Below are 23,035 nucleotides of genomic sequence, written 5' to 3' on the forward strand. Positions count from 1 at the left end.
ATATATATATAAAGGAAGTGTTAGAATCATATTATTATTTCCATGTTGAAGTCCCTCATCCTTGTTAATATTGTTATGAATTTTGTTTTAGTTCTGTTCTTTGTTACGGACAGTGGGATACATTTTACTTTCTCGTTTCTAGCCATTGAAACATTAGTACATGATCAAATGTGTGTGCTTGTGTACATGTGTGTATTCCGTAATTATAATAAGTTAGAAAATACTTACCTTGGAGCCATGCTGAATCCGTCCTTCCTTCCTCATCCTCTGGAGTATTTGGAAGTGTTCAAGCCTTACTGTTGCCAAATTTTTCTCTTAAGAAATTTGTGTGGCTGTCTAGTTGACTGCGTGTGTGTGCATGTGCACGTGTGCACATATGCAGATTTTAGATATTATCACAAGAGATCCCTCCCCTATTAAAATTTCACAGTGCACCTCACTTCCTCTTTAGCAATGACTGCATCCCTAAACCCATGTGTTTATGTAAATGAGTCTGTGTACGCTGTATCTGCTTGTTCTCACTCTCTCTTGATCTCTCTCGCTCATTCTTCACTCTTCTCCATTGCTTTTCCTCTTTCTTTCTCTACCTCCTTCTCTCTCTCCTTTTGAAGTACATTTCCCATCAACTTTAACCAATTAAACTAATGCCACAGTATCTGTTACTCCATCCCTATGTCTCCAGTGCTGTATTTCTTATTTAGATTTCCCCTACATTCCACTAAAGAGACTTCAGATTCTTATGCCTTCATGCAATGCCTATTCCCAATCACAAGCAAGAGAAGTGTAGCAACTTTTCCCTGGGAACACTATCTTACTTTCTGAACATGGTACATCTCTACCCTCTTCCCTGCCCACCACACAGACTTGACTTGGCTTTTGCATTCTTTCCAAGGTAGTCAGTTGTCTTGGGAATGCCCAGCTACTGACTGCAGAGAGCCTCAATCTCCTGAAACCTAAATCTGTCATCTATAATACACTATCAAGCCACCACATAGAGCCTCCTACTTCTCTTCAAGAGGCCTGTTCCACCATTTGCCTTGAGGGAAGGTGTTTTCCACTCTTGGTAATTCTCTCTGCTTCTGAGCCCATTGGCAGTGCTTCTCCTGTGTCTCTATCACCTCTTATAGTTCCAAGTCAAATCTCTGCTCTTATTGCCATCAAAATGGGAAAAAGATTTGTTTAGTACAATTAGACCCCCAGAAGACATTGCCAGCACTGTTAAATATTCAGGCTTCTTCTTAATTTCTTCGACGTTTCCCTGGCCAGGGTTGAAGGATATTTAACTGGCACTACTGCAGGTCACTTTCTGAGGAGTATCCCAGAGTGTAGTATGCACCTCACCTATCTCCAGAGTTGAAGGTAGTCTTGATCTTCCTTCCTTGCTTAGGAATCTTATTCTGACACCTGAAAATCAGTCAGGCATTCTTTTTACTTGAAGCCCTACAAGAGTTAGACACATAGTAGGACCATATGTAACTAACCTGATGTCCCAGGTTTCTCAAGGTGGGCATGCAGGATAGGATCTGTGTCTCTGTATATTTTATAATTATTTTATGTATAATTTGAATTCTGTAATCTGTTAGTACTTTAACTTAGTGAATACTTATTTGTTTGTTTGGTTTTTGTGTTTTGATTTTTCTCCGGTACCGGGAACCGAACTCACAACCTTGCGCTTGCCAGGCAGGCGCTTTGCCGCTGAGCTAAATCCCCAGCCCCGTGAATACTTATTTTTAATATGTTAGTACACGTGATTGCATGTTGGCTGTTGTAAAATGTTAATTCTTCTAAACTAGATGTATTCGATGAGAATTTAATATTTTTCCAACTGTGGTTAAGTCTGTAAGTGTGTGTACATGGAGCTTCATTACTGCTTCGTATTGCTGCTGTTCCATTGGTTGTCTTTGATATTATGCAAATGGAATGAATTCGGCTCTTACTGACTTTCCCAGGGAAAACGAAATCTGTTTCTACAGCTGGAAATAATTTAGTCCTTGGAGAGGAGCTCTTTAGCTATCTTGGGAAAAATTCTTTTTTGATCCAACAGTTTATTGAAAAAATGATTCAGGCTTCTGTTTACATGATGAAAAAGCAAAATAAATGATATTATTTTATTGGGAAACTGAGACTAAAACGCCTTCAAAGCCACTTGTAAATTCCAAATCTTCTTGAGCTCTTCGGCTTCCTTCAGAAGAAAATGCAGATTTAATGCTTTCGTCAGATTATGTTTGTGTTTTCTGTCTTCCTCCAGTCTTCCTTAGGGAAATTTATCCCTCTTGTTGTTGCTGGTTTATTCTCACATTAAAGTTTTCCCAGAAAATGCCATGCATTGGTTTCTGGAAAGCCTTGAAATTATGATCTCTTGACTAAGTTTATTTGAGTGGTAATGCATTGAATTTGTGGGTGCTGCATTTTATGCTTTTTAAAAAGCTTAGGGCAATTAGTGGGAAGATGCTGAGCAAAAATACTCTTACTGAGTTGAAAACAAGAAGCAGAAAAAACCTTAAGGGAAATTTCACATTTTTAAAAAATAAATTGAATACTATATCCATTGGAGGGGTAAGACAGCAAACCAGACTTTTCTACCCTCAGCCATCATTCATGTATGTATATGTGTGTGCATATGTGTGTACATGTATACACACATACATACATACATACTCAGCCATCATGTATATATAACAGCAAGTAAGAAATAAAGGAAATGCTGATAAATCTATGTTAAATACAGGGTCAAGGGCAAAGGATGGGAAGTGAAAGTCTGGAACTCAGATGATTCAACAGAATGCAGGTTGGAAACCTCAAACCAACAATCTATGACTTGCAGCAATTTTGACCTCAAGGCTTTTTAGAGTAATATAAGTAAGTTACAATTAAAAATGTTTCTTGAGCTGAGCTGAGCTGTGCTGTTTGGGATCAGGGTATTATTTTGAATAATACCTTTTTCTTTAACTAATGTAGTGTAAGAAAGCATTGTCAGTATTTTTCAGATAAGTTTATATGTCAACAACTCTGGCAAATTTGTTGTAGTTAAGATTTTCCCTAACAGAACAAGAACATAAACAATAAACTGTGGTCAGTTTACTATGGAAAGTCCCTAACCAACTAATGATTTTCCCTTTACACAGAAACTGATGGTCTGACCTACTCTTAACATTACTTACTGTTTACTTCTGAAAATGCGGAAGAATCTTTTGCAAAAAGTTTCACATTGTGCCTGTAGAACGAAAATCCAAATTGTGAGGAGTTGTACTATGAAAAAATTCTAGAGGTCCCTTTTACAAACCGTGTACATACAATTAACACTGCTGTATGACATACTTAAAAATTGTCAAGATGGTAAGTTTTATGTGTTTTTTAACCTCGAGAAAAAAATAAAATCCAAATTATAACATTCCATTGTGATCTGGCCCCTCAAATGTCTTTCTAGTCTCTTTTGCTCTTTCATTGAACAGATCTTTTCAAGTACCTATTACATGACAGAAACATGTCAAGCAAGCATTGAACAGGACAGCAATGGCCTCACATGCAAAATTAAAATAAACTATCACTAAGATGGAAAGGGCTATTGTATTTGTTCTTTCTCTGTATGCTTTTGCCATTGATTTACCTTTAGCAGTCTCTGCACATACTCTCCTGTATGTACTTTTCCAGCTTTGCAATACTCTCTTCAGTCTCAGATGCCTTCCTGACTTCCCGTTCTGTGTCTCAATTCCTCATCCTTTCTAGACCCATCAATAATCGATTTATTTTTAAGACCCCATTCAAACATAGCCTTGGAGACAGAAGCTATGTCCCTTTGACTGCTGTACTGTGCTAAGTTGCTTAGCTTTCTTTATGCCCTGAGCCTGATCCCAGTTTGGTACACTGCAATAGACACTAAAGAATGTTTGTTAAATTAAACGAACACCATTGAAGTACCTAGAAAAATCTTTTCCTAGTGTATACCAAGTACATTGTTTTAATCATAATACTACCTTTCTTTTGTGACTCCAGAGTTTCAGTTGCATACACCAAATCACATACACATTGATGAGTGGACTTTAACTCACAGGCTTGTGAAGGGGCTGAGTGAACACAGGGACATAGCCATTGAGTAATTAGTGAGGGCCACCGCCTAGTTGGCCATATTCTCATTGCCAATACATCTCCTGAAGCAATAGAAGCATCTGATGTGAGTTCGATATACTGACATTAATCCATAATTTCTGTTGTGTCCTCTTCCACTGAGCTTTCCGTGTTGTGCTTCTTCAGCTGTCTTGAGGATTGCTGTGTTCATGTTGAGAGCTGTGAAGATGAACCAGTTAGCAGCAGCAGAAAGGAGCGTTATGCACTAGAGAACTTCTCATCTTATGAAGAAGTGTCGTATCCCCCATTCCACAGGGCTCAAGCGGACAACTCATTTGCAGTAGAGACTTTTTATTGTGACCTCTGGTTCCTCACCCAGCTTTAGAAGGAAGAGTGACCACTTTGGAGTCATTAACTATCTTGGAACTATGGATTTTTGAGTTAAATTGTGATTTGGGGAAAGTACAGGAAACTTTCGAGCCAGGCATGGTGCCATGTGCCGGTAACTGCTGCTGTGAACTGAGTGGGATAAGATGGAGGATCCCTTGAGTGCAAGAGTGACAGCCAGGCTGGGCAGCAAAGTGCGACAGCAAGACCTATCTGCAAAACAAAAGCTAAAGAAAATAGCAAAGTGATTCTTTCATTGTACCTTAAAAGTTGTTTTGATCGGATGAAAAGCAACTAGTACTGCCCTTTGGGAGTCACTGGATCCCCCCAGTGGAAGTTTACTGAGGTGTAGTGCCAAATAGTTGTTGTATATACGTATGACATACAATGTGAGGTTTTGATACACCATTATAAAATTATTTCCACAAACTAATTAACCTATCCATTACCTCCCATACTTACCTTTGTGCGTGTGTGTATTATTTATGTATATATGGTGAGAGCGGTTAAGACCCACATTCATAGCAGATTTCAAGTACATAATTTAGTTTTATTAACTGTGATCACCATTCTGTGCATTAGATCTTTAGAACTCATTTCTCTTGTCTCACATTTCTCTTGTCTAACACTCATTTCTCTTGTGTACCATTTGACTGTTAGGTCTCTCTTTCCCTCATTCCTCAGCTCCTGGCAACCATTATCTTATTCCATCCTGTGAGCTCTACTTTTTTTCCCCTCAAATCCCACGGAAGTGTAAGTGGAACCATGCAATATCTGTATTTCTGTGTCCTGGGCACTTGTGATACCCTACAGCTTCATCTGTGTTGTTGCAAGTCCTGAGATTCTCTTTCCATCACATTTTCTTTATCCATCTGTTGGTGGACGTTTCAGTTGCTCCCTTTTTCCTTGGTTTTTGTGACTAATGCTACAATGAAAATGGGAGGGCAAATATTTCCTCAACATACTGATTTCATTTCCCTTAGATATATATCCAGAATTGGGATTTCTAGATCATATAGTAGTTTTAGTTATTTGAAGGAACCCATGCAGTCTTCAATAATAGCTGTATTAATTTACATTCTCACCAACAGTGGACAGGTGGTCACTTTTCTCTGCATCTTTTCCAGAACTTTCATCTTTTTTGTAGTAGTCATTCTCAGAGGGATGAAGAGATAGCGCACTGTAGTTTTCATTTGCTTTCTCTGATAATTAGTGACAGTGAACATTTTTCGTAGAGCTGTTGGCCATTTGTATGTTTTCTTTTGAGAAATCCCGGTTTAGATCCTTTGCCATGTTTAAATCAGGTTGTTTTCTTGCTATTTTTTAAATTCCTTATGGATTTTGCATATTACCCTTTACCAGATGTGTGCTTTTCAAGCATTGTCTCCCATCCCACGGGTTATCTCTTAACTCTGACATTACTTTGGCTGTGTCAAAGGTTTTTACTTCGATGTTGTCACATTTCTGTATTTTCACTTTGTTGTCTCTGCTTTTTGGGGCTCATGTCCAAAGAAATCTGTGCCCAGACCAATGTGATAGGGTCTCCCCTACCTTCTTTCAGTAGTTTAACAGTTCAATTTCTTACTTTGTCTTTAATCCATTTTTAGTTGATTTTTGCAAGTAATAAGATATAAGGGTTCAATTTCACACTTCTGCGTGTGGGTATTCAGTTTTCCCAGCATCATTTATTGAAGAGACTGTCTCTTCACCCTTGTGTGTTCTTGGCACCTTTGTCAGAGATCAGCTGACTGTAAGAGTGTGGATTCATTTCTGGGTAGGAGTCCTGGGCTTCTAACAGAACTTGCCTCACTGTGGTGGTTTCTTAGGCTGGATGGTGGTGCTGATTTTTTAGAAAACAAAGTTACTTTTAATTATATGTAAAAAGCACATAACATAAAATTTATCATCTTAACTGTTTTTAAGTGGACAGTTCAGTAGTATAAAATGTATTTACATTGTTGCATAGATCTCTAAATCATTTTCTCTTCAAAAACTGAAGTACTGCAAACAACTTTCCATCCTCTCCTCCTCCTGGTCACTGGCAAGCTCCAATCTATTTTTGGTTTCTATGAAGTTGACTATTTTACATACCTCATAAAAAGGGACTAAAACCCCAAATCACGCCTTGTGATACACCCAGAAGTGTGCTTTATTAATCCCCTCAGTGGCTCAGAAGCCAATCAAGTAGCCTGTCCAGCCCAGCTGTCACATCACTCATCCATGGGTAGATGCTTCAGTTAATTTTGTGTCTTGACTACTGTGGATAGTGCTGCAGTGAATATGAGACCACATCTCTTCCAGACTCTCTGTTTGGTTCTTCTGAGTACATATTCAGAAGCAAGATTCCTGAATCATATCATAAGTCTGTATTTAATATTTCAAGGAAAGGCCATAGTTTTTCCATAATGCCTATACCAATTTACATTTCCGCCAACAGTGTACAGGGGTTCCCTTTACTTCACATCCTCACCAGAACTTGTTTTCTGGTTTTTGTTTGTTTTTTATAGCAGCCATCCTACTGGGTATGAGGTGATATCTCTCTCTTTGGGTTTGAGTTTGCTTTGCTTTTAGAATTAGTGATATTGGCCAAGAGGACTGGCTTTCACATTTGATACCATAATTTATAGAGGAATCATCTTTGGTTGTCTACTGACACATAGCCAGTAATTTCTTTTGCCCAAATAAGTACAGACTGAGAGGTCCAAATTGTGATATAGTCTAACTGCCATAAAATTGCTAATAATAGTTGTGAGATGTTTTTAAATTTTGCTGTACACTAAAACTTCAGCTAGCAATTTAGCATATTCCTTATTGTTAATTGTACAAGTATATGAAAGGCATTTCCCTTTAAATGTTTCATAAATTGAACAAGGGTTGGTGGCGAGATGCAGAGAGGCTGTTTGACCGTAAGTCAGGTCTGCCTAGTGCTAACTTTGTAAAGGAGGATGTCTGCTTTGTATTTTGTAACCCTTCCTGTTGTACTTTAGAAAACATAAGCAATCTCAGTAGGGAGAATCTACAATTTTGCTTGGAATTACGTGGCAATAGAATCTGTTTCTATAAATTATTAAGGAAATGACAGGCTAAGTAACTAGTATAGAATTGAGAGAAAATGTTTGCCCTTTTTTCCTAGGAAGTATATGCAATTTGTGGCTTCCACAGGTTCTTTCATCTCAGGGAATATCAATGTGTTCACAAGTTATGTGTAGTCAGCTTCTCCATTAAAATACTGCTAGTCTTGGGTGCCTGCAGAAATAGCTGTGAAAAATTATCTAGGCCATCCATTTTTAGAATCAAATGTTTCCTGAGCAATAAGAAAACAAATAATCACTTACGCTTATAGCATGCATTAAATAATGTTGGTTTGGGTGACTATACATGTTAGTATTAATTGCTGATTTCTGAATCTTTTCTAAGTTAATTGCATCAAAGAAAGCTCAGTAAATAATTGATTGCCTTTCAGGACATGAGCTTTACTGAAGATTCATTTTTAAATTTGAAATGATATTTTTACTAGTGGAAAAACATGAAAGAAAGTGAAATATAAACATTTTATAATGTTTTAAATTTAAGAAGTACTTCATTTTTACCACAATCACAACATGAAGACTACTGATCATAACCTCAGTCAAGTTACTACCTGAAAATAAATTGCCAAATTTCAATTGACATTTATTTATTTATGTATTTACTTTTGTACCAGGAATCAAACTCACAACTTTGCGCTTGCCAGGCAGGTGCTATGCTGCTGAGCTATATCCCCAGCTCGATATTTAATTTTTAAAAAGAGTACTTACAAGGGTGGTACTGCAAGGATGCTCCCTTTTTTACTTTGTTTTTGGAGTCCATTACTGACAGTAAAATTCATAACTCCATTTATCTAACAAGCCCTAAAGCTGGAATTTCCTAAGAGTACTGTCCATAATGATTATGGCAACATTCCAAAATTTTTACAGTGGGGAACATGGTTTTATGTTTTTTAAACTGTCGAGCTGTTGGCCAAAGCAAGCACTCTAGTTAAATAACTAAGCAAATAGTGTATGAGACAGGCTGCAATCCTTCAGAAGGATCCATAAAAAATAGCTGGCTGAATGGCTTAGCCCCATTTTCGGCCATGCATATCGGAGATTAATCACCAAGGATTCTGACTAATTCCAGCCACTACCTCTTAATGAATGTCAAATGTGACCCCATCAGCCTTTTTTTTGAACATGACATCAGTAACATCTGAATGGAGCACTTGTCTAGTGCTCTGCACTGTAATATGATTAATTCTACAGAGGAGATTCTTTGGTCCCAGCTTGTCCCTGCATGGTCTCCGCAGTATGCAGAGAGAGATTTCAGTAGTGTTTCTACCAGTAGCAGAGTAGTCTCAGCGCTGAAATCCATCATCTGTTGTGTTCTAGTTTTTAAGTTCCTGTCAGATTCACTGTGCATTAAATATACATCTTGATCAAGCAGGGTTGGAAAAAGAAATATTCCAATCTCATTAAGTTTCTAATGGTCTTTAAGAACACTAGAGCAGGGAAGACTGAAAAGCATTATCTAATCCAAATATGCATGAATAAAATACTGGTTAAATAAATGAGAATGTATCTGTATGATCCAGAGGAGGAGGCGGTGAGAATGGCTTTGCTTCAGTTAGCCTTTCAGGGGCCCAAGTTGATGAAGGCCTACCTTGCTTATTGCATGGCCCCTGGGGTTGCTGTAGCTGTCATGTTTTATCCAGTGGTTAGGAAAACAGAGAGGATGCAGCGTGAAAGATTTTCTTCATAGGCCTTGCTGTGAAGTGGCACTTACCCTCCTGACCAAGGACTTGATCACATGGCCTATCTAATTACAAGGGAAGGTGGGAAAGTAGTCTGTGTACCAAGAGGAGGAGAAAGCAGATTTAGAACCTAGCCACCCAGTCTCTGCTACAAAGGTGATGGGAATGAGTTAGAGGAAGAACAGCGCAGGACTGAGACTTTCCATTGAATAAGTGTGTGTGTGTGTATGTGTGTGTGTGTGTGTTTGTGTGATATAAACAATGTGAATATATGTTCATTCAAAAAATAAAATATATTTTTCAGAAAAAATAAAGCTATACAGAGCCAGGATCCTATTCATTAATCAGGTATTCCCGTGAGAGAGAATTTTGTCCTATGTCATAACCTGTAGTAGGCATACCTATTCCTTTGACCCTGAGGTGAGCCTCTCTGGGACCTGCAGTCACTACATTTGTGTAGTTCGTTTTCTCTTCTCTTGTCTGGGACCCCTTGCCCCACAGTTGGCAGGCATGCTGAAGAAGAATGATTGCCGAGTCTGTGTGCAGGATCAAAGTTGGCTTTGCCTGTGTTTTGCTGGAGCAAGCATCGGACCAGGCCCCTGTAAGTCACCGCAAGGAACCCCTCTCAAATCTGAACTAGGGAGCGACAGTCATAACACCTAAGAGCTTCATGTGGCCACATCTGAACCAAGAGGCATTAGGCTCACTCCTCCTGCTCAGTTAGCTTCAGAACCTCATGTTGCTTATTACTGAAAGACCCAGACTTGTTAGCCTAGAGACAGTACTCTGATCTGACACATGCCTGGTTCCCAACTTTATATCTTACTACAGGGAACCATCGTTCCATGTGACTGAAAGCAGAGTTTCTCAAACTGAGGTTCCACTGCGTATTTCTCAGGGAGGCATTAACAGCTGTGCTGTATACAAAAAGGACTATGAAAACAAACATCACACTGTAAACCGAATTATTCCTGGGGCATATCTCTCTATTGAAGGCTCTGGTGCAGTTGTGCAGCATTGATGCTTGCTTAATTTTGTTTGTTCTAGTTTTTACCAAACTCAGTGGAATGCAGAAAAATGCACTGCACCCCATCTCAATGCCCTCGGTGTCCTGACACACAGAAGATCAATTGGGCTCCTGCCAGCATTTTTCATTTTGCATCTTCAATACTGGCCTTTCACACTGGGCTAAGATGGAGTCTCAATGTTGACTTGATTTGCATTTCTCTAGTGGCCAAAAATGCTAAACATTTTTTCATGTACTTATTGGCATTTGTATTCCTTCTTTTGAGAAGTAGCTATTCATTTCAATTGCTCATTTTTGATTGGGTCATATATATAAAATCTTTATACATCCTAGATACTAGTCCTTGGTTTAAGGAGTGACTAGCAAAATTTTTTTCCCATTCTGTGGATTTTCTCTTTACTCTGATGGTTGTTTCTTATGCTTTGCAAAAGCTTTTTAATTTTCATATAATCTCATTTATTGATTCAATTGGGGTTTTGTTCAGAAAGTCCTTACCTATGCCTGTGTTCTCAAGAGTTTTACCTATTTCATCTTCCAGCGGATTCCGTGTCTCTGTTTTCATATCTAGGTCTTTGAGATCCATTCTGATTGGATTTTAATGCAACATGATAGAAATGCATCTAGAGTCAGTCTTCTGCTTGTGGATAACCAGTCTTTATGGCACCATTGCTAAGGAGGGTGTCTTTTTTCCAGCATATGTTTTTGGCACCTTTTTCCAAAATCAAATGGCTGAAGGTGCATGGGGTTGTGTCTGCATCCTCAATTCTACCCTATTGGTCAACATGACTGATTTTCTTTTGCTGTTTTTATTACTGTAGCTTTGTAGCATAACTTGAAATCTGGAATTATATTGACTTCTGCTTTGCTCTTCTTGCTCAGGACTGATTTAGTTATTCTGGGTCTTTTGTGGTTCTGTATAAATTTTAGTATCATTTTCCTAGTTCTGTAATAAATGCTGTTGGTATTTTGATTGGAGTTTCAGTAAATCTATATATATGTCAGAGAATATTTCTTAGGGGTCTGTAAGAAGAGGGCCTCAAGCTAATTATCCTGCCATCATGCCATAATCTGAGGTTTCACAGATGTTAAATGAGTGGGTAATGTGTAGATGGCATATAAGAACATTGTGGCAGATGGAAAGAGTAAAGGAAGCAGAAAAATGTAGCTATGCTTTGTTGCTGCTCCGTATGTCCAGACACGTGGTGTCTGCCGTGGGAAGCCTTAACTCTCTATAGGTGCTGAGTACTTGAAATGTGGGGGAGGGGGTGAAAAATGTGGGGGAGGGGAGAAAGGAGACACACTAATGGTGTCGAATACAAGCTACATTTTGAAGACTCAGTGTGAAGGCAGAATGTAAACTATCTCAGTTGTGTTCCCAATTGATTATATGTCACTGTAATTTGGATTTGTTAGGTGAAGTGCAATATATTAAAATTAATTCTACCAGTTTCTTCTTTACATGGATACTAGAAAGTTTTTGAAACTTTGCCCATGGATCCTCCATTTCTATTGCCCCAGCAGTAGAATACCTTGTAGGTGCACAGTAAACACTGGTTGAAGACATGGGAAGGCACTTAGCACCCACACAGTCTCTCATTTTTCCAAAACTTATTATAAGTGCCACAGTCTTACCATTCATGATCTCACACCTGTGGGAGAATAAGGTATGAGACTAGAATTTAGTTCACTGTCGTATGGCAAATTTACATGGAAAATAGCTGAGGAAAGGAGTTTAAATAAATGCTTTTGATAATCCCTTGAGAAGAAGAACATGTATCTTCAGCAATACTCTTTCAGAATATTTTGTCACACTTTGTTTAAGTGATACAGAAAAGCTTTTGACATGATATATAATGAAAAGCACTTCAGAAAAGGAATCTCAAAAATGCAATAAAAAAACCTTCTCAACTTTTTATTGGCTTTTCTCTAATATTTTAGCCAATCTGCTTTCTTTTTTTTTTCATTTTGAAAAAGTCATTTTATTATATAGATGAGACAATATTTTGTAGAAAATAGACTTGTAAAATCAAATGGAGGTATTAAAGAATGCTATTGGATATACATATTTCCAGTCTGGTTTATACAAGCTTTCTATCAATTTGCTGTTAGACTAATTAACTATGTATAGATATCCATCTATAATAATGATGTAAAAGTGGCATTACTAATAGCCTCACATGTTGAGCATCTACCTATTACAATGGGACACATCTGTTTCCCGAGAGCCAACACTGCAGAGAATGGGCATGTGGACCAAATGATTAAAGCATGTGGATATGGAAAATATAGCTGTCTTTGAAGTAGAATTATCTGTACCTTTTTTCAGATAGCCTTCTGATTTAATCCATGTGTTTAACATTCCAGCTTGCAGACAAAGAATTGTCCATATACCTCAATTGTTAGCCAGGCAAACAGAAGGTCCCAAAAGCCAAATAGAGGGGCAGAATTAGAGACTTGCCTCTTTTCCTCTTGTACCTTCAAATCTGTACATTTCTGATGCCAGGCAGCAATGGTGTTTGTGAGCAGGCGGTAATGCTTGGCTGGAGTGTGCAGCCCAGCTAAAGGGACTGGGAAAGTATTGTTGTTATTGGTTTTTGCCTCTTTTTTTCTGTTTAACACACCTGATAAAGGATCTTCTCTCCACTGTACTCTAGATTCTTGGAATTCCACATTTGTTTCTCTGTATGCAGTTTGACAAGGATCCTGAAAAATTGGCTTAGCCAGAATCTCATGTTACCCCTGGTGTTTTCTCTTAGTAGTTTCCTGTCCACGGGTCCCCGGTCTCCTCCTTGACTACACTTTTCTACTTGCTCATGCTGTTTTCAGAATTAAGCTCAACTCTATACTGAGACTCTTTTTCTGTTATGATAATCTTAAATCTGTTTTTATCAATTGAACTACTGTCTCCCTCTGGTTTTCTCTGACAACAGCTTAAACACCGTGTTTATCTTCCTGTCCAGTATGCAGTGGCTGGCCTAGCCTAGCTCTCATCCTCAGCCCTCAGTGGACCTTACTCGATAATGTAACCAAATGAAACTGCTTAGGTCATGAAGAGCTTTGGAAGTAAAAGCTTCATGAAAGGACCCAGGCTCTAGCTTTAGCCCAACTGAACCTGGCAGACTGAGCTGAGGAAGTAGTGATACAGGGGAAAGGACCTCCCAACCTGTATGATATCTGGGACAAGTTCATTTTCTCTAAAATTGAAGAATGAATTTTGGAAACAACAGAGATTAAGAGCAGAATTTATTGAGGGAAAGAAAACTTCCATCCGAGAAAGGGACAGAAGGAGGCCCAAGTGGTTTGCCAAGGACCCTGTCTTTCTTAGGGATTTTATAGAGCAAGACCACAGGTAAGGTGGGCCCAAGGTGGGGGAAAAATGGGAAATCACAAGGTAGGCATGAAGTGGGACAAAACTATGGTCAGCCAATATAATTGTTCGGGTAAATATAATTGTTCAGGTAAAATTGATTAAATCAGGATCAAATGGGGAAGCAAGTCATGTAGCAAGCGGGCATGAATATAGAACAGGGGCTTTTCCTGTAAGGTGTTGGGTCAGTGACTCTTCAAGGTGATTGCTACCAATTTAGAGTATCAATCCCTGATGTCCATCCCTAGGGAGGTATGTGGGGGCATTTGTTTAATATTTTGTCTTGAGATCTGGCCCACAGCAAGTATGTCTCCATTTACAAAGTATCTTGTCTTCCATATTGGCTCCTTCAAGGGGCTGGCCCTGTCCGACTGCCTATAACGTTCCTGTCTCAGCTGCCTATAACAGTAGGATGTGTATGACTCACCATAGTTCCTAGGTTATGCTCTACTGTCTTGTTTAGAAAGATAGGGTTAAAGATGCCCATCAGCTTTAGGTCCCCTGTGTAGTAGGAACAGGCATTACAACCACCAAGCCACTTAAGAAGGTGCTTTGGGGTGAATATGAAAATTCCATGAGCTCCATGGGCACCAGGCTTGGTAGCAGTGATTAGGCTGGATTCCTACACCCATTTTTCCCTCAGTCTGGTGTACTTCCATGCAGGTAAGACCACCTGTACCTTGCTCCAGGCTGAGTTGCATCATCGTATCTGCATAGAAATTACCCAATGAACTGCTCACTTGCTAGACGGTAGAGAAGGAAAAAGAGGAGAAAACTCTTAAAACATTTTCACTGAGCAGAGATCCCTGGAAAGTATACCACAGACAGTGGAGCAACCAAGCCTCGTGATTGGATAAACCTACAAAATGTATGCATGAGAGATTTTAAGGAATTTTAAAAATGGTTTATCATTGACCAGTAAAACAAAATAAAATGAAAAGGTAAGGTTTGGCATGAGTAAGAGGCAAAACAAAATAAAAAGAGCCTTTATTACCTGGGCACAGGAAGTCTGCTGAGAAAGAGCTTCCAAGGGGGGTACTGGGAAAAAGAATTATATTATGCTAGGTTTGGGGGTGGAGTTTATGGGGCAGTCTAAGTGACTTAATGGATGCTGATTGGAAGTTGTAATGGGCAGTGGGAGTTGGTCTGGGAGAGACACATGTTTGTCTCTGGGCCACACCATCTTGGATCATCACTGTGATTACTTGGCAGAAATTTGTACATGTGGAAACCCATCATTCCCATCTTTTGGTTATAAGAGGGGTTACAACTCTCAGGCTACTTCCTGCTGATAGGGGGTGTTGTCATGGTAGGGGGTGGCAGGATGACAGGTTATACCCATGTGGAAACTGGTGCCAGGGGTCTTGGCCAGGACGAGGAACTCATTGGCAATGACAGTGTGCATCCTGGATTGGAGAAATCTTGAAAAATGTTTGAAAATACAAGATGCTATGAGAAGAAAAACAATTATCATGAATAATGGGCCCAAGAGGAGGAGGAGGAAGGGAGTCCATCATCCAAAGGTGTTATCCCACCATGACCATGGTGAAGAAGTGTCTCTGTATCCTAGCTGTTGGCGGGTTTTGTTTTGTTTTGTTTTTTTCCAGTACCAGGAATCAAACTCATGACCTTGCGCTGGCCAAGCAGGCGCTATGCCGCTGAGCTAAATCCCCAGCCCTGTTGGCATTTTTTGTTGAGGTAGTTGTGGAGGTTTTTTACTTTTTCCATGATGATCCCAGATTCATTCACAAAATAGCAATATTCCTCACCCAGCATAGCACAAGTGCATCCCTTTTAGCTGTTATAACGTCCAGTGCCCTGAGGTTTTGGAGCACAACCACCACCAGGGAGTTGATTTGGTTTTGGAGGATGGCCTGTTTTTTTTTGTTGTTGTTGTTTTTTGTTTTGTTTTTTTTTCTCCGGTACCGGGAACCGAACTCATAACCTTGCGCTTGCCAGGCAGGCGCTTTTGCCACTGAGCTAAATCCCCAGCCCCTGGATGGCCTGTTTTATTAATTTAGTTTTTTATTTAGGAGAGCGACCAGCTATGGTGTCAATTAAGGCCTGCTGAGTATAGTTAGTTAAGCCCTTGATATGTGTCATGTAATACTCTTTGACAAGACCTGGTGGTTTTTAGTAAAAAGAATCTAGCATATTTATTGTTCGTTTTATCTGTATGCTACTTGGAGTTTTGTAGTCTCTTGGCAAGAATAAACCAATTTTAAAAAGAAATTAGTATTATTATGGTGTTGCTTTATACATCTTGTGGTATACTTTTCTGTTAGATGTTTAAGACCAAGTTAAAGTGAGACCTATATTAATTAAAATTAACTTCTTGCTATCTGTCAAGGTCAGTTGAATCTCCTCAGGATTTACCTTGGAACCATGTACAGTGCTTATCAGTCCTACTATCAGTATCAACTATCTGGATGAGTCATGGCCATTGCCTGACCAAGTTGCTTTCTGTGAAAGATTGGGAGACTTTTTCTCCTGATGCCTCTCCTTAGTCCCGTAATCTCCTTGATCAGAAAATCAGGGATTTAACTGAGTTATATGATGTAGCAGAGGTTCTCTTATGTCTTGAGTCTTTATTGACCTTAGAGGGCAAGAGCCAAAATATTGGTTGTCCTCTTAACCCATCTATCTTTCTAATTTGGTCTCCACACCTCAGTTGTTGAACATCCAGAAGAGAAGATTAATGACATTATGTTGTAATGGCAGCAGTGAACTTCATTATCAAAAGTTTATCTAAGTATTAAGTACGTTGAAATATAAAGTGTCACCAGAGAACTGTTACTTCTTACCAGTCATCGATGTTTTAGTAGCTGAGGAGGTTAAGCTATAGGCTGAGGGGGATGAGGAGGTTGAGAAGGAGGTTGGGCAGTGTGCAGAAGAGGCTCATAAGGTTGAGCCTATGAGTATGCTAGAGGAAGCGGGGATGCAAAGGCAGGAGGAACATCATTGAGAGGATCATGAGGGGATCCTCTCATGGAGGGGTGCTGACAATGTGAAATGAGCCAAACAAATTTGGGTGGCTTCACGTGACTGAAGGAGAGAAGGACATGCCCTGAGGGCAATAAAGGCTTGTATGTAGATTTCATCCCATTTGCCGTTGCAGTGGCAGAAATTGTCTAGGTCCCTGAGCATATTAAAATCAGTTGTTTTGGCTTAATCATGTCTCCGAACCCAAGACTGTTTATACTGGCCAAGAGACAGGTGAGAGGAGTGTATTTTGGGGGCTGGGAATTAGTATTTCCCATTTTGTAGCCAAATTAAGGGTGAGCTGGAGGCTTAACAGCCGAGTCTTGCAACCTCTTGGAGGGCCGTCACCCTCATCAGGATGTGAGAGAGTGAGAAAATGCCCAAGTCTGTCCTCCCAGTTGTCACCAAGAAGGCAGACGGGCATCCCAAAGGACATGAGAGAGAGAGAGAGAGAGAGTCCTGACATGGGCCCATGGTTTTGAGAACAAGATAGAATGAGGCAGGAACTCCCAGAGCAAAGAGGAGAGGACTGGCAACTGGTGGATGAAGGCTGGCAACAGCAAATGCAGGGGCAAGAGGAAAAAAGAAAAAGGTGGCTTGTTGGCAGGGGACTCAAAGAACCACACGTCCTAACCTGTCTGAGTCATGGCACCAAAAATGTTAGGTTTAGCAGAATAAGAGGCAAAACAAAGTAAAAAGAGCCTTTATTGCCTGGGCATAGGAAGTCTGCTGAGAGAGAGCGCTCCCAAAGGGGCTGCTAGGAAAAAGAATATATTGGGCTAGGTTGCAGGGGTAGAGTTCATGGGGATGTCTAAGTGACTTAGCAGATGCTAATTCATTGCCCTGTGCACAAAAGGAAACAGGAAGTTGTAATGGGGTGTGGGAGTTGGTCTGGGAGAGACACATGGTCATCTCTGGGCTGCACCATGTTGGATCACCACCATGATGACTTGGTAGAAATTTACATGGGTAGAAACCCATCAGAAAACAAGCCAACAAACCAGAAAACTCTGCAGAGAAGAGACTGCTTTGTGGATGAGTAAACTGAAAAATTGAGACTGTAGAGAAATACTGTCAAAGAATTAAGGGAGATGATAAGGCTGCCAAGCAGGTAGCACAGATGTACCAACCATTTATGTTTTATTTTATGGGTAATTCAAGGAGTTTGCCAGCCCAACTTCGATATATACTGGCTGAACTCAGAGCCTACCATAAAATGATGACCAGGAAGGTTATGTTTTAAAGCTCTCTTCTCTATAAGCTTGAGAGGTGCATCTGAGAATCAAGAAATAACCTTGCTGCAGCAACTATCACTTGACTACCTATTGTTCAGAAAACCACTTGAATTGGTTAGCATTAAAGACATGCAAAAGAGACATTTGCTCTTCGCAGAATTGGAAATGTAGAAAGATTTTCATATGCATTTCCAGGCAACAGATATTTAAATCTCAGTTAGTTCTTAAACATATGCTGTGGTTGCAGGAGGGGCTGTTAGTGGAGGCGTGGGGGATTTGATGGTAATGATAATGAAAATGTAGCACATATTTCTACCCTTTAAACAATGCTACTACGAAGTCACTTTAATACTCTGGAAACCACTGATGCAAACTAACTAAGATAAGTTCTGAAATGAAAGAATAGCAAGTTTGTTGGCCTGGGAGAACATAGCTGGTCCTGGTTGCTGCTGTTGTGGATGCAAAACCATCATCAAGAAGAATGTGGACTTGAGGATGTCACCTCAGATTGCCTGTAGGGCTCTGGTACCTGGAAGAGACTGCCATCCCCAGAAAGTGACAGTTGCCCTGGGCGAAAAGAAAATCACCAAGAGGTCAGAGATCAAGTCTTTTGTGGAAGTTTATAATTGCATTTGCCTGTGGCCACAAGGTAATCTATGCATAGCTCCTTTACAAAACTGTCTTCAGCAAGGATGTCCTCAGAGACCCTGCTGTTAAATGAAAGTCCAAGGTCAAGTTCAAAGAGAGGTGCAAAACAGGAAACAACAAATGATTCTTCTAGAACCTTCAGCTTTAGATGATTTTTCCTTTCTGTCATTAAAAGGCAGAAAAAACCTCCCTGTTTGGGAAGAGTCACCTTAAACTCTGTATGCAGTTCTGGGATGTTCAAAATTTCCTAAAATAATTGAACTGATGATATTCCCCACCTAATAAGAATTAAATATAGCCTATTAGTCTAAGACTTCCAAAAAGTATGATAGGGATACTTGAAAATTTTCTGTTTTCATGTCTGGATAAAATGGTTTTAAATCAATTCCATAGAACTATCAATGCCACAGATACCTAAACTTATTTTCTTGATGAGTGTTGGGTATTATATATTTGATGTAGATCTTTTTATCCTAGATGTTAATTTTATTTACATAATTAGACTCAAGAGTATGCGTCTTTCTGCAAACAAGATTAAAATGTGGTCTGCACAAAGCAAGTAATTATGTTTAGGGAAATCTCAAACTCATTCATCAAACTGGATTTCTTCTTGGGTAAAGTTGCTTTTATAAATCTTTCTTTGATATAAGGCTGTTTTCAAAGAATTTTCCTCTAACTTTATAATTAAGGAGAGCAAACCTACCTGTGCTGTATGTCTGAGATAAGTCTTTGTGTGATATTTCTGTGGATTTATTACCTTTCCAACTTCTTTGAATCAAGAAATAAGGGGGCAGTAGTTTTAGTGGCAATTTTACCCCTTCTTTTGCTTTAGTTTACCCCTGAGTACACCTATAGAATGCTGGAAAAGCAACTTGTGGCATTTTTCATTTCCTCAAATCTTTTTGGCGCGGGGGACAGCTGGAGACCTTTTCTGAGCACCGTTCTCGTCTTTGTGCTGGAAGCCACCTGAGGAAATTCCTCAGTGAAGGTGACAGGAGGGATCTGCATAGCAGAAGGCTGAGTGTCACTAAGACTTAGAACAAGACCAGTAAGTCTGGAGTATTGCTTTTTTATGGTGTAGAAAATGTACAGGGACCTCAGGGAAGTAGGTTACCAAGCAGAGGGCTCCAAGTGCTAGGGTCAGGTATTTGGCCCTTAGTAGGCAACAGAGAGAGAGAGACACTGCAGGTTTCAGAGAGACAGGTAGGTAGAGGTCTTACCTGTTCAGACACTGTGTAATGTAGCCACAGGGGTGAGGTGAAAGGGATTGTTAGACTGGAAACATATCAAGACAGCGGAACACAGTAAGAGTCTATGCAAATGATGAGGTTCTTTTTGTGACACTGGTGATAGCGGGAATGAAAATGAAAGGGTGGGTTTAAGACAGAACCCAAGAACTCAGAGGTTCAGAGGGGCTAGAGACATACTTAAAGGACCAAGCTCCTTCTCTCTCATCTCTCTATTATCTATGGAGCCTTGGATAACCCTTCTAGTATTTGAGTTTGCTTTCTATTGATAGCTAGGAAATTAAACCTGTCTCAAATAAGGTAGTGTATTTTCTTTCAAACCCTAAGCATTATATAAATATTTGTTACTGGATGTGAGGTGTACTAGAGGAAATTTTTTAAAGTCTAAAGCTTGCATGTAGATGTTTATAGCAGCTTTATGCATAATTGCTATAATTTGGAAGCAAACATTATGTCCTTCAGTAGATGAGTGGGTAACATGTGGTACATCCAGAAAATGGAATATTACTCAGCACCAATAATAAATAAACAATCAAGCCATGGAAAGGCATTTTAGGTGTGAAAATATTTTGTACGGTACTACAATGATGGATATCCTTTATTCTTCATTTGTCAAAAACCACAGACTGTACAACACCAAGGGCAAATCAAAGTGTAAATGCTGGACTTTGATGGGTAATGATGTGCCAGTTAAGTTCACTAACTACAGCAAGTAACATCACACTGATGTGGTATGTCATTGGTGAGCAGGCTATGTGCAGGCAAGGAGAAGTGTGTAAAGGGGGGAGTGTGTGGGAACACCCTGTATTTCCTGCTTAGTTTTTCTGTGTACCTAAAAGTACCCTTAAATATATTAATTTTAGAAAAGAATCTAAGATGATCTGTGACTTAAGTAATAGTGGTACCTTTCACAGAAAATAAGAATGTTAGAAAAAGAAGCTTGTTTATAAGGAAGATGATAAATTTCACTTGGATATTTTTAAGGTAGAGAGGCTTGAATAACAATCATATACAGATGTTCAGCCAACAACTGGCTCTATGGGACTAATCAAAACAAACCTAACATTTTTTATGGCACTTTACAGTTTACAGGGCATGTTGGCATAAATCCACTTAATTTACTTTGTAGAGAGGAGTCATACATAGGGTGAACGGAGCCACTAAATAGTTTCTAAAATTTCTTGCAACTATAAAATTTGCTGATCTCCAGGGAAAGGTTGGCTGTCACATAAAGATACACAGTCCACTTCTAGGTGGCTGTTCTAGTACTGACAGTGGAGCTGTCCAATGAGCAGAGCTGGACTACAGGAAGAATCTGGAAGAACTCCTGCATGGAGTGAATGGTGGAGAAGGTAATTTTAGAGAGACGTTAGAGATGAAGAAGAGAACCAAGACAACTGAGGGATGGGACAAGCAGCAGCAAGGAGAGTTTCACACAGAGATAGATTGTCAGCCAACTGCAGCGGTATTAATAGGGTTAAAGTAAGAAACGTCCAGATGATTTGGAAATTAGATTATGTTCTCACCTTCGAGAAGCTTGTCGCTTTGAGTGATGGTGATAGGAAACCTTGGAGATAGTTAGGAAAGAGCAGTTGTTGTCACAGAAGGACTCAAGCAGGAAGCAGTGATTAACTGGATGAGAAGATCATCAGACTTTGGGTCAGAGAGTGGATCAGGAAACCTTGATAAGGGGGAGGAGACTAAAGAAACGTTCCACTATTCAGATCGGAAGCAGGGTAGGTGGAGTTAAGAATTCGGGGTGTTTCTCCTCGGTTGAGGATTGGGGAGAGGTTGGGGATTGGCATAAAGGAAAACTACTTCAGAAACCGGAGTAAAGAAACAGCAAGTGTTTAAAGATGCAAAGAAATATTTATGAAGGGAAACAACAACATAGAAAGTGTGGAGAATCACTTGGGGGAATGCAGTGCTGCATTAACTGCAGTATTAGTTCTGTGACCTGGAAACCAGGTAACCCATAGGAACCTAAGCTTCTTGTTTGTGAATAAAATACCTTTTAAAAAACACACCGTAGATGTAGCAAGGACAATACCCCTTCTCCCCATCATGCATCTTCAAAAATAAGCAAAATAGTATCAATATTTTATCTTCTGTCTGCCACAGACTTTTGTGGTGTGGAAAAGCAGTGAAATGTGTTGTTGTCAGTCCCCGTCATTGTGTAATCTCACTTGTAAATACTTCAATATGGATCTCTGGCTACAAAGGACACTTCAAAAACGAGATAGCCACCATTGCATTACCAGACTTTCCAAAACTAAGGGACATTCTTTAGTCATGTCTAGTACTTAGTAACCTCAGAAAAGTTCATACTCATTTTCTCCATGTGCCTCAGTGGGTTTTTTACAGCTGGTTCCTTTTCAGTCAAGATTCAGAGGAGAACAAAAGTGCATTTGACTTCCTAGCACTTGTGTGACGATTACATGAGGTAAGGAGTGTATCTAGCCCTGGTTCTGCCAGATCTCAGGTACTCAGTTTGATCTCTCTTTCTTACCTCTCCTGCTCTGGACAGTGCACTGGCAACTGAAGATGTAGGTAGAGCACATGAGACCCATGGGTGAATGCCTCAATCTTGCTCCAGGTGGTAGCAGAGCCTGCAGAATGTTAGGGATTGAACCAGGCAGCTTAGAGGGAGAAGATGGTACCAGAAGCATCTCATGTCCAAAGCTGTTGCTGAGGCCAAGTTAACAGCTAATAATTACACTGTGCTTACTGCATGCTGGCAGATTATCATGCATTAACTCGTGGATTCCTCACAGCAACCCTGTGAGTTCCATGATTTCACTCTCCCTATTTCATAGTAGGGAAACTGAGGCACAATAAAGTTAAGTAACTTGCCCAAACTTTCACAACTTGTGGAAATGTTGGAGCCAGGACTCAAAGCCAAAAGGTCTATAATCAGACACCATTTACTTTTATTGCCTACTCCAAAGCAAATGAAAGATTTAACTCTCAATACCAAGGAAAGGACCCTAAGAGTCAAGAGGCTAGGGAGGTCAAGAAAGGTCAAACAGCCTGAATTGCCAAAGAAAGGGGTTTGATCAAGTCCCTCAAGGTAGCAGGAGTTACCAGGCTGGGTTTTCTAGAGCTTAGATGGGGAAAGGGGGAGCACTGGGCTTTCTTGGGGGTAGAAAGGCAGCTCTTGGGGCTGTGGGAGGACCTGCAGCATTGAAAGGGGTGTGGAAGGAGGACAGAGCCAGTGTGGCATGGAGTCGTGGAGAAAAGGAGAAGGTCCAAAGGGTCTATGGCCATACCACCCTGATCGCGCCCGATCTCGTCTGATCTTGGAAGCTA

At 39.9% G+C, this 23,035-nt stretch overlaps 1 protein-coding gene across 1 annotated transcript in view; it reads left to right on the top strand.

The window, feature by feature from the left end:
• The window catches only part of Rnf150 (ring finger protein 150), a gene marked incomplete in the record, with an annotated part of 229,038 nt that overhangs the window by 80,327 nt on the left and 125,676 nt on the right, over positions 1 to 23,035 (top strand).

The sequence above is a fragment of the Chinchilla lanigera genome, unplaced genomic scaffold, assembly GCF_000276665.1.
Source record: "Chinchilla lanigera isolate Chin_1 unplaced genomic scaffold, ChiLan1.0 scaffold00070, whole genome shotgun sequence".
In the NCBI taxonomy this organism is placed as follows: domain Eukaryota; kingdom Metazoa; phylum Chordata; class Mammalia; order Rodentia; family Chinchillidae; genus Chinchilla; species Chinchilla lanigera.